At 30.7% G+C, this 11,854-nt stretch overlaps 1 pseudogene; it reads right to left on the reverse strand.

Moving 5' to 3' along the window:
- Nucleotides 1–618: 618 nt before the first annotated feature.
- LOC111368280 lies at nt 619–5,216 on the reverse strand (annotated as a pseudogene).
- Nucleotides 5,217–11,854: the final 6,638 nt, after the last annotated feature.

The raw sequence follows: 11,854 nt of genomic DNA on the forward strand, positions 1-11,854 counted from the left end.
CGCCCCTTGGAGGCACGTTGTTTTTAATTTCCAATTGTAAAGTCATCACCAATAAAAGAACACCCATTTTTGAGATTTTGTCTCAAAAGGTTTGTTCCTTACACAATCGTCTCTGTGCGAAACAGATATGTAGGGTTTTTAATGTTAAACAAAATGTTTATAGTTTAGAATTTTTATTTTTCTAGCTCGCTCTCATAAAGCCACAAATATGACAAAGGTAATAACACTTATGTAGTTCTATATATATGAGTGATTTTCATGATTGAAAACATATCACAAATATCAAATTGATTTACTTATATCCAAAATCAAATATCAAACCGAGTTTAATATATTGTTTTTTGAAGTTTAGGATAATTTTGAAACTAATACTCAACAATGAAAATGTGGTATTCTGACTTGAATAACGGAAGTTTATTTTTTCCCTAATATTAATGTGAAAGTATAAAAAAATTCGAATTACAAAAATTGTTCAAGAATTCATAACAGACATTAAGTCGTTACCTAAACATTGTCCTGCATTTTCTACTGTTGTGAGATAAACTGAGACATCAAAACTACAAAAGTCAATGAATTAAAACTTACTTTTTGTTAAAAAAAAGTAACTTTTAACCAGATCTAAATCAGTTGTTGAATATCGGGCCCAATATGTTAATGAATCAAGTAATCATCACCGTCTGATGCATCAAACATCATGTTTTGATGGAGAAACTGCTGCTGGTGTAACTGGACTTCTTGCAGTTCTTTCTGTCTTCGCAGCTCTAAAACCTTGCGGTGGGAATTGGAATGTTTCGTCAGCACAAATGGTGGGCTTGCTGCAGGCCTGTACTCTGGGACAAAACGGCCTGACTTGTACCTCATTCCACATGCATTGCATAGTGTTTTTGGCCCCATTGGCCCGGTCCTCCATTGCGGCGTCTTATCCGTTGCGCAATGGAGGCACTTTCGGCTCCCATTTCCGCCTTCGGTAGTGACTGCATTGTTGGACTTCACCTTTATCTTGTCCGAGTTCGAGGACGATGACATTGTCGATGGTGTTGGGGACACGGCCGAAAGGCGGGATGCCCAGTACGCCGGGGCACCCCGTGAGCGCTTGCTACGGGCTTTCCAGGGGACTGACATTTGGGGCCGGAACATGGTGGCGTTACGGGTGGTTTCAGGCGGGAATTGGTATTGGTGAGGTTCGGAAGGTCCATCGGGTCGGGCCTTCATTCCTTGTATCAACTGCATCTTCTGCAAGTCCTCACTTGAAATGATTCCTCCCCAAAATTAGATGGCCACTCCAACTCAGCCAAATCATCATACTGTAAATACAAATTTAAAAATGGCAATTCATATCTATACAATGGCGAAAAAAAATTATTTGTAAATTAAATCCAAAGTATTGAAATTGTCCAAATATTTAAAGATTTTAACCATTAGCAGAAGTACGAATAAATATATTTACACAATCTCATTAAAAGATTAAGATTTTAAAGATCGAATGAATTTATTTATTTAAATTTTGTCAAAAAGACAAATTTTACATTAAACAATGCATGTAAATATTATTTTAATTATTTGTTTGGACGAATATAAATTAATTTACCGGCACGCAAAGTTCACTAGAGAACTGGCGAAATGAGGCTCCGGAGTACTTCTGGAGAGAGTGGAAGAGTCGGTAGAGGTTCCGGCCATGGTAGTGGCGTCAAAAGCAGCCTCCAACTCCGCCATCATTCCATCGTCATTCGGGAAGGTCTAGGAGATCTTCAACGACGAAATGGTCGTCATTTTTTGAATCGAAAAACGGTTTTTTAGTTGTGAATTGGGTGGTATAGAAGAATTATGGGGTTTCCATTGAACCGTGTAAAAATTACTGTGGGTGAGTGGGAAGTTAAGTTTTGAGGGAGAGACCGAGAGAGAGAGGTGTATAAGAAGAAGTCTGAAAGGGTTGAGATGGACAGCTAAAATATTGGACTTTAATCAGGAAAGCGTTATGGCTTAAAAAAAGTAAAAATTAGGGTGTTTTAAAATGTCACTGGAGCACGTTTAGTTATAATTCAAAATCAAAATGAAAACTTACTTTTAATTAGTGTTCTAAAAGGAGTTAATTGTTTAAATAATCACCAACTTAGTTCATGGTCACGATTTACTCACTAAACTTAAAAATGTTTCACAATGTTTACTGAACTTTGTTTGTTTACACTCCGCCATCACCTTAAAAAATTTGTTACCTTATTTGTTGACATGGCTAATGGAAATCGGACGTGTCAAGTTACGGCTGTTAAAAAGCCAAATCATTGTTTCATTACTCATCCAACTTACATTAGGTCACAATTTACTAATCGAACTTCAAAAATTTCCCAATGTTCACTTATCTTTGAGATATTGCACTACGTCCATTATCCGCCATATTTCGTTTACTTCATTAATAATTTATTGCATGAAAATTTCATGTGTAAGTACAATCATAAAAAAAAAATTACAATTCAACCAAATCATCAACTTACAAAATTCACCATATGTGAAACGCAACCTATACGCTCATAAACTTCTTTAAAATCTAATAAAGCATCCCCAATTTTAACCCTAAAAAACCTAGTACCGAGACGAAATTTGTAACTTGCTCTCTTCTTGCCTAGAAAGCTCTACTTTCTTCGAGAAGATAGAATTAGGACAAAATTCCCGAGTTTCCATAAACTGATAAGTGCATTATGTTACATTTATTTAGGCCTTTAAAATAGAGTATATGTTGGATATCTTAATGAATTGTGGTTTGATTCTATATGTATTGTGTTTGTTACGTAAAGGCCGATGAAATTGATGGAATTGGAGACAATGAATGAGAAAATAGTGAAATGTAGACAAAGTATGATCGAAAAGCAAAAAGATAATTGAAGATCACATATGATCAATTGGATGCAATTAGAATTTAAGGGGTGAAATATAGACAAAGCATTTTAACAAATCAATTTTCAATCCGACAAGTAATGCTTCAAATTTTCAACTTTAGATTGAAACCTCATTTTCACACGATAAGCATTTGAATTGAAAAAGTGATATTTCTAAAAGAATCATTGGAGATGCTTTATTGGGTTTTAAAAGAAGTTTATGAGGCTATGGAATCACGTTTCATGTGTGGAGATTTTGGTAAGTTGATAGTTTTGTTGAGTTGTAATTTTTTTTTATATTTGTAACTTACCACGTGGAATTTCTATGCGAACATTAGCAATGAAAAGAACGAAATATGGCGAATGATGGATAGAATAGAACATCTCAAAGATGACTGACCATTGGGAAGCATTTTAAATTTTGATGAGTAAACTGTGACCAAGTTGGATGAATAATGTAACAATGATTTTGTTGAATTGTAATTTTTTTAAACAGCCGTAACTTGTCACATCAAATTTTGGTTGGTCACATCAGCGAATGAGATAACAGATTTTGTAGGGTGATGGATGGAACACAAATGGATAAAGTTCGAAGAGCACTATGAAGTACTTTGAAAATTAGTGAGCAAGTAATGACAATGATATAAGTTGGATGATTATTATGACAATTAACTCTCTAAAAAGCGAGCATGACTAGGTAGGGAGGTCAAGTTTCAAAGTTTACAAGCCTAAACATAAAAATAAAAAATAAAAAAAGAAAACTTTTGTTTAATTTGATTATTATTTTAAATACTTAATCATTCTAAAAATTATTTAATAATTAAAATAATGCATATCACACATCTAAATAATAAAATACTACATTCACTTAATACTTCTTACAATTAGTTAATTATATGATTCTTAAGTTTTCGAAACATAAAAGTTAGGCTATTTTTCATAATTTCAGCTTTCAACTAGACAGGTCCTATTTAATGGATTTATAGAAAGTTCATACATACTTTCAACAAAATGATAAGTTTCAAAATCATAATTAGCGTAATTTAGATAGCACTGTAATTTAAATCTTTATCGAATAAAATCATTTTTCAATTTTGTATAAATAAAGTCATTTAAATTTTGAAATTAAAGTCAAATAAAAGTCTTTGGAAAAATAAAAAATAAAAAAGTTAATAAACTAAATTCAAATAAAATAATTTTAAAAAAAATGAGAAAAAATTAAAAAAAGCACTATTAGGCATGAGTATGCAATGATCTTAACAGTTGACCACTTAATTCACGCTTACTGTCAAGGTAAAGTGTTTTGTCCGTGCCTTATGCTTCTTAAAACACTGCTTTTAAGTTACTTATTTCATAAATAATATGTTTGACAGGTTAAAAAAAAATTTACTTAATGCACAAGATGACAAATTATTTTTGATAAATTTACATTTGTTATCATTCTGAACAAATGAGATATGTCTACAAACGATAAAAGGCAAGTAGTTTACGTCTTTTTTCTTAATCCTGCTCATCATGTGCAATTGGGTAGCTATTCTTCGTCAATGATAGAGCACTCAATCCCCTTACGATCACGGTGCAGCCAGCCAAAGGCGAAGTAGCTTATGTGATTACAAGGCATCTTTGACAATTTGAAAAGAGCTGTACCATTGTTATCGTTCGTATCTTTGTTACACCAATTTGTATCTACACGTCAAATTAAGCTTCTTGAATGCTGAAATACATCGTTTTAAAAGTCTCAAATGAAAATTATTTTTGACTTGCGAGGAGGGGACGTGTTCAGAGACTATTTTTGGCTTCGTTATGGACAAAGTTGGAACATCAATTAACGTGAACTCATATATGATAACAACAAAAGAAAATTATAGGTCATAAAGCCTATTTTTCATCAATTAAAATATTTGTTAGCTAATAAAAATATCAAACTTCATTTTTCATCATACATATCGTTGAACTAACTTCAATTTCTATCCACTTTTTCATCACATAATTCATGAAACCCACCAACTTATATCAACTTAATATAGCATTGGACAAGCAATTATCGACCCACAAATTTCTAGGTTCCCACAACCAATAAAAATCGAGAGATCCGCGAGCAAAGCAACCACTGATCACGCTGGTTATGATTATCCATTTGTACAAAGATAATAACTTCAATGTATAACATCGATCATGTTTAGATTGCTTTCGAGTTAGAATACCGTAGGGGCGGATGCAGCACTTGTGACTGCCCGTGCTGGATCCAGCCGAAATGTTCAGCACCTCGAGGCGCTGGAGGTTTGCAGACTTACAGTTTGCAGAGGTGGGGGAAGAGGGAAATAAAGAAGATGACCAGTTTTCCATTTATTTATTTGTGCTGCTGACAATTGAAATGAGCCTCTTTTTGTTTAAAAACATTAGGCCCAAATCAGGTCAAGTACAAATTCAATACTCTAATCCAATTTCAAATTCGTAAAAGGCAAAGTGGAAATTGCACAGGACACCCTAATTAAGATATTAATCAGCACCGCGGTTTGCAGACTTACGGTTTGCAAAGATGGAGGAAGAGGGAAATAAAGAAGATGACCAATTTTTCATTTTTTTTTTATTTGGGCTGCTGACAATTGACATGGGCCTCTCTTTATTTAAAAACATTAGGTCCAAATCCAATACTCTAATCCAATTTCAAATTCGTGAATGCCGAAGTGGAAATTGCACAGAACACCCTAATTAAGATATTAATTCCTATATTACATTTCCACATTTTTACACCAAAAATAATGACATTTTAGAAGTAAAAACTAAAAAGAGAACTCAATAAATGCTTCCCTGATTTAAGCTCAAACAATAAGACAACCACATCTTTTCAAAGACTTCCCTTAATTAAAATCCCCTTTTTTTCAACCCTTTAATTTCTTCTGTGATTCATTCAAGTTTCCTTTGATCGCATGTGGATTCCATTTTCAATTGTCATCTTGCTAGAAATTCTAATCCCTAAAGCCAAGATAAAACATCTTGTGCTCTATATTGTCTTTCATCTTGAAAAATATAATTTGTAAATCAGCCTTCATCTGCAAAAGAGTTCAAAGAAGATTAGTAACATTAGATTTAACTTTGAATTCAAATAAGAAAACAATTTATCACTGAAAATCCTTAATTTTCTCAAGTTTCATTTGATTATTTTTTTTAATAAGAATTTATTAAAAAGCATCACATTCTGTTGATGGCTACGTGAACTGCATTTCTCTAAAATCCTATTCTTTGCTAGAATTTATATTTTTGTACATAAGCTATATTTGTCGTTGTATACTTGGATCTTTTGAAATTTTAATTTATCATCATTTGTATCTATTGTTCTGTATAATGAGATGTTTTGAAATTAAAATATGTTATCCTTGACTTTGTTTATCAACGAATATCTACTCAAGATTGTTTCAAGTATAATATTTTATTACCCCTATAACATAGTTTGTTTAATTGTATATTTGTTGCAAAGTTAGTAACAAAAATAGGTATAGCTTTTATTTGATACATTATTTTTTTCATATAACATTGCATTAGATTTTATTTTTTTCATGAAATTAATTACACGTTGTGTAGTAGTGAGCATTTTAGTATCATATATAATATGTCACGTTGCTATTATACATTTTTTGTCATTGGTAAGTAGGTTTAAAGCATGATAGTATGTTATCATTCACAATGTGTGAACTGCGTTCTTTTGCTAATTAGGTTACATGTCAAAACATGTTTAAATATTAGTTTTTGTAACAAATGCGTTTCTAGGACATGGGATTTTTGTATTTTAGTCATATTTTGTGGTTTCATTTTATCACATGATATATTTTAATTTTTTTATGAGTTTTGCATCAACTAAGTTATTTTAAATGGGGATTTGAGATGAAATTTTTGATAGAATCAATGCAAAATATTCACAGAGAATAATTGAGCTTGCAATTGAGGTAAATTATCAAACGACTTAAACTCGTTAAATTCTATGATAGATGAAAATTGAATTAGAAAAAAATTATGAAACTATTGACGCTAAATAATAATTCGCATGAACTATTCCATCATACAACAAATTATCATTGTTTCTAATAGCTCAGATCTTGTGTCTTTACTTGTATTCTATATGTGAAAGAAATTTTAGATTACAACAATGGTACAAAAAAATAGTTTTTGTTACATTGGAGTTCAACAAACCTACACAATGTTTCCTCTACATGGTTGTATTTTGAAATTTCGATGGTTTTCAATTGAGAGAATGATTAGAAATTGTAATTAATGGCGGGCTATTGTTGGATTTCAGTTACAAAGAACGAGAGGAATTTATGGAACCAATAATTTTGATTTACTTTTGCTTTATATCCAGTATTTATTAAATTATAAAATAATGACTAGTATTTGCTGAAATTTTTTTATATACTTGGTTATATATGATTTTTTCCCAAAGGCAAACCTGAGGTTGAAGTTGAAGGTTGAAAGCATGAAACCAACCGCAAACCCTTCCCCAATTTCATAATTTCCATTCGAAGTAAAAGCAGCAGCTGCGCCCGCGATTTGTGCGAAGTTTGAACTGCGAATAATGATCACTGCTTTGCTGCTAGCTCTTGCTGCTGACGCGACGCAATGGGCGAGCAGCCGTGGAAGAGGATAAGGAGTAGCCGTCGACGACGTGTTTCTTCGAGCAGCCTACAGGTGACTGGTGAGTGCGTATTTCTCTTATTCTCTTTCTCTATTATTTTTTTGGTTTTGTTAAGGAAACAAAATATTTCCCTAAAAGAGAATTAATTATTTGGAGTTAAGTAATTGTAATAAGAGTTTGATGTGTATAACAGTATAAGGAAAGGGAAATAAAGAAGTGAAAGAGAGAGGGACTGTAAAGGATCAACGACGTGGAAATTGGAACTATGTTATTGATTTTGAATTTTGCTTGCTGAATTTTTATATTGGATTGAACTCTAATGCGAAATGAATTCTACCTTTGAAGCTTAAAATTACTAATTAATACACAAAATTAGAACAATAATTGATTTAATTTGTGTTATTAAACTTCAATTCGTTTCAAATTTCACTTGAGTTGCTGAATGTTGAGTGTTGACTGTAACTTTTGTTATTAGTCTTAGTAATCAATAATGACACTTGAGTTATGATAAATTTGTTTTTTATGTGTTATTAGCCTACAGGCAATTTTATTATTATTATTTATGAGTTATGATCTATGTTTTATGAGTTATTTTTGAGAATTGTGGTTTATGAATTATGATAAGTAATTTATGTTTTGAGTTATAATTGATCATTTATAAGTTATGATTATTGATATTAGAATTACGTTTAGGAAATTAAGATAATTGAAAAAATTAATTAAGAAGATGTTCGGCTCAATTCAACCTGTATGCACTCGTGACTCTTTTTAGTGCATTTACATATATATTGAATAATTTTTTTATATTATTTAATGAAATTTTAATAAATGATCGAGTTATTACAATTGTTGATTGTCGATGGTGAACGATCACACTCCGCCCTAGCTGAACTTCGATGCTGGATTCGCCCCTGCTGTGGGTACATATCTAGGTACGTAGTAAAAAAAAAAAAAAAAATCAAAATCTTTTTAAATTCATAATTCATTTAAGATTTGGATTACTTATGAAGATCTTTCCTTATGTCTATGATGATTTCAGAAATATTCCTTATTTTATGAAAATTACACATTTTACTTAGAGTTATGCTACACTTACAAATATGGGTTACAAAGTTGGTTGACAAAATAACATTCACACCAATCATTTTAAAAACAGATTTTTAAATCATTTCAAATCAATTGCCAGAATTTTGCCAACACACTTTGTAATCCAACTTTTGTAACCCAACTTTGTATAAGTAACTTTATTGTTTTATGATGCGCATACAATTCTTGAGATTTATAACAATTTCATAGACACCCCCTACCTCTTTAAAAATTACACAAACTTCCCTTATTTTTGAGTTTTTGAACAACAGATACTTTTCATAAGCAACTTTTCTTCACATGTTAACGTAAATAATAGTGGTAATGCTTAAAATACTCTTACAAATTTTCTCACTCATTAACAATTATCTATATAATACCTAAAATATCATATTAACAATTCTATGACAAAGTAATGAGCACAGTTTATTTCAAGTTCTTCAATTGGACGGCAAAATAGTAGGGATGGCAATGGTTCGGTTTCGATTCGGCCAAAATCATCATCAAACCGTCAAATTTTTTGTCATACCATAACCACGTAAATCGATTCGGTTCGGTTCGTATCTTGGTTCGGTTCGATTAATAACTACGAAAATGAATTATTTTTTATAGATCCATCCGTCAAATTGATATAAAACAATTTATGAAAAAAGAGTTAATGAAAACAAAAATACAATATTTCAAACGAAAATGCAAACATTATCTCAAATTTCATTTGCAAAATACAAATTTAACAAACAATATTATAAATATAACAATACTAAATTTTTCCTTCATTCTTTATTTTTGTGCATTGTAGTTACTTGATTCATGTTCAATAATTCAAAAGTTTCAACCTTAACTCATATTCAATCTTCATATTTCCCCACAACTCTTACTAGCGTAGATCAACACTCAAAATTGATTTCTATATAGTAAATAAGAAATGTAAGTAAAGAATACAATACTACTATCTATTTCAAAATGATTTTAACTAAGATTTAAATTAAAAAATATACATTTTCGTCAACTTCCTCCTCACTAAACCTTGTCATCCCTAATAAAAGAATAGTTTTTTTTTTTTTAAGCAAGTAATCGGTTCGGTTTCGATTTCGACGACATAAATATCATACCCACACCGTCACGAACCGGTTCATTAAAATCAACTACTATATCCGCCTCATTGCACCATCGGTTCAATTTTTTCGCCCCATTCAATTCAGTTAACCGTGATTTTCAATTTTAACAATTCAAATTGACATCCCTAAAAAATAGTATTAAAATAAAAAAAAATACTAAACAATCTATTTTGACTATAAACAATCACTCTATACTAAAAATATAATAAAATATTTAAGAAATAAGGCATGTGTAGTGTTCATTTAAACTCCACTTGACCGATCATTCGATTCTTTTCAACTCTCCATTAATACAAAAATAATAAAACTAGTTATAAATTTACAAATCCATGAATACTTAAAAAATATAATCATATTATGTATCACTTCAAAGAAGAAAGCATTAACCCAACAACTATCAACTATCCAAGTACGTAGTTAAGATGAAATCACAAATAGAATCCCTTCATTGTTAAAAAAAAAAAATTATGTATTACATTATTGTCAAGGGAGCCATAGGATAGAACAAAGATCGTAAAGGTATTTCAAGCTACCATTTTTATTTTTGCTAACATGTGAAACAACTGTGGTTAAGGATATAGGTCACGAAATCTTGAAATAAAAGAGGTTTGTGTAATTTTTGAAAATAGAGGGAATGTATATAAAATTATAATAAACCTTAGGGGGGGTATGTGTATTCTGAGTAGTAAATAAAGGAGGTTTTGGTAATTTTTGAAAATGGAGAGGGTGCCTCCTAGTTGTCATAAATTTCAGGAAAGTTTTGCATTATTCAAAACATAAAGTAAGGAAAATTTGCATAATCTTTTTTAATAGTAAACGAGCGTCTCTAAAATTATTAGACGCCTTAAGAGAGGTCTCTGTGATTTATCTTTTAGTAGAATTAGATAAAAAAATTCGTCTCAATTTTCGACTTATAATGTCTCTTTAATGTCTTCATTTCCTTCTTTAGTATTTATTTTAAACTTACAATTTTAGGAGTATTATAAGCTATAGACAGATGAATAAATGTTTTAAAAGAAAAAAAAAATTGCCAACCCAATTTCAAAACGGGGTATTATTATAAATGACCTGCTACTATTCATTTTTGATAAAATGTCTATTATACCCTTAATGAAATAATTTATCATATATTGCACAAGATATCCTAAATTTATTGGGATAGTTTTAAATTCTTCTATTTCTCTCATTTCGAGTTTTAATATATAATTTCATCCTTTGATCTAATAAATTAGCATAATCTGTAATATAATTGTCATGTAATTTACTAAGATTATCAAATTCCTTTGATAATATATCCATAATCTCTAATTGAGAATAAATATTTTCTATTTTTTCCATTAATCTATCTAACAGATTATCTAATCCTTTAATTGTATAACCTGGCATTATTCAAATAATTCCTTGCAAACTTTATGAATAATAACATATTTAGATAAGTTTTTTGCAAACATGAACAATAATAATCCCTACGATTCTTTCAAGATATTAGAAGAATTCTTTCTAAATTTAACAAAGACAATAATTTTACCTTACTTTTGATCTTAAATCTGTATTCTTAGAACCGAGTGACCTTCAGGCTCTGAATCTGCAAACTGCTCCCTTAAACGGCCTCTTGCCTCAATGGGAATTCTGCTATTTCAGCTTCTTGCCCTCACTGTATCTTTTCTTAGAATTAAGAATAAAGATCTTAAGTAAAGAAAATTCTCTCTTTGTTAAAGTAAGAAAGAGATTATCTTCTTCAATCTATCAAGAATCTATGGGATAGTAAGTTTAGAAACTCATATCTTTCTGATATCAAAAGATTGAGATTTTATTTCTATAATGATTTATACAAGATTTATATTGTACACAAGGGGTTTTCAGAAAAACTGGTTTGAAAAAAAAAACTTAAGGAAAGAGAATGGTTTCTAACTCGAGATGATCCATTCTTTCCCAAATACCTCTATTTATACATGATTCAAACTCACTATTATTGATCTATTACATCATTGCATACATCAGATTTTTGAAAAAAGGCTCACATGCCTCTCTATTCTTTTTCTCCTAGGGTCTACATTTTCGCATGCACTCTTTGAATTTTCATCAAAGGGACCTCCTTTCTTCTATTATTGCCTTATCATCTTTGGCTTCATATGCAACTGGCTAGATGA

Source organism: Olea europaea, chromosome 19 (assembly GCF_002742605.1).
Source record: "Olea europaea var. sylvestris chromosome 19, O_europaea_v1, whole genome shotgun sequence".
NCBI lineage: Eukaryota > Viridiplantae > Streptophyta > Magnoliopsida > Lamiales > Oleaceae > Olea > Olea europaea.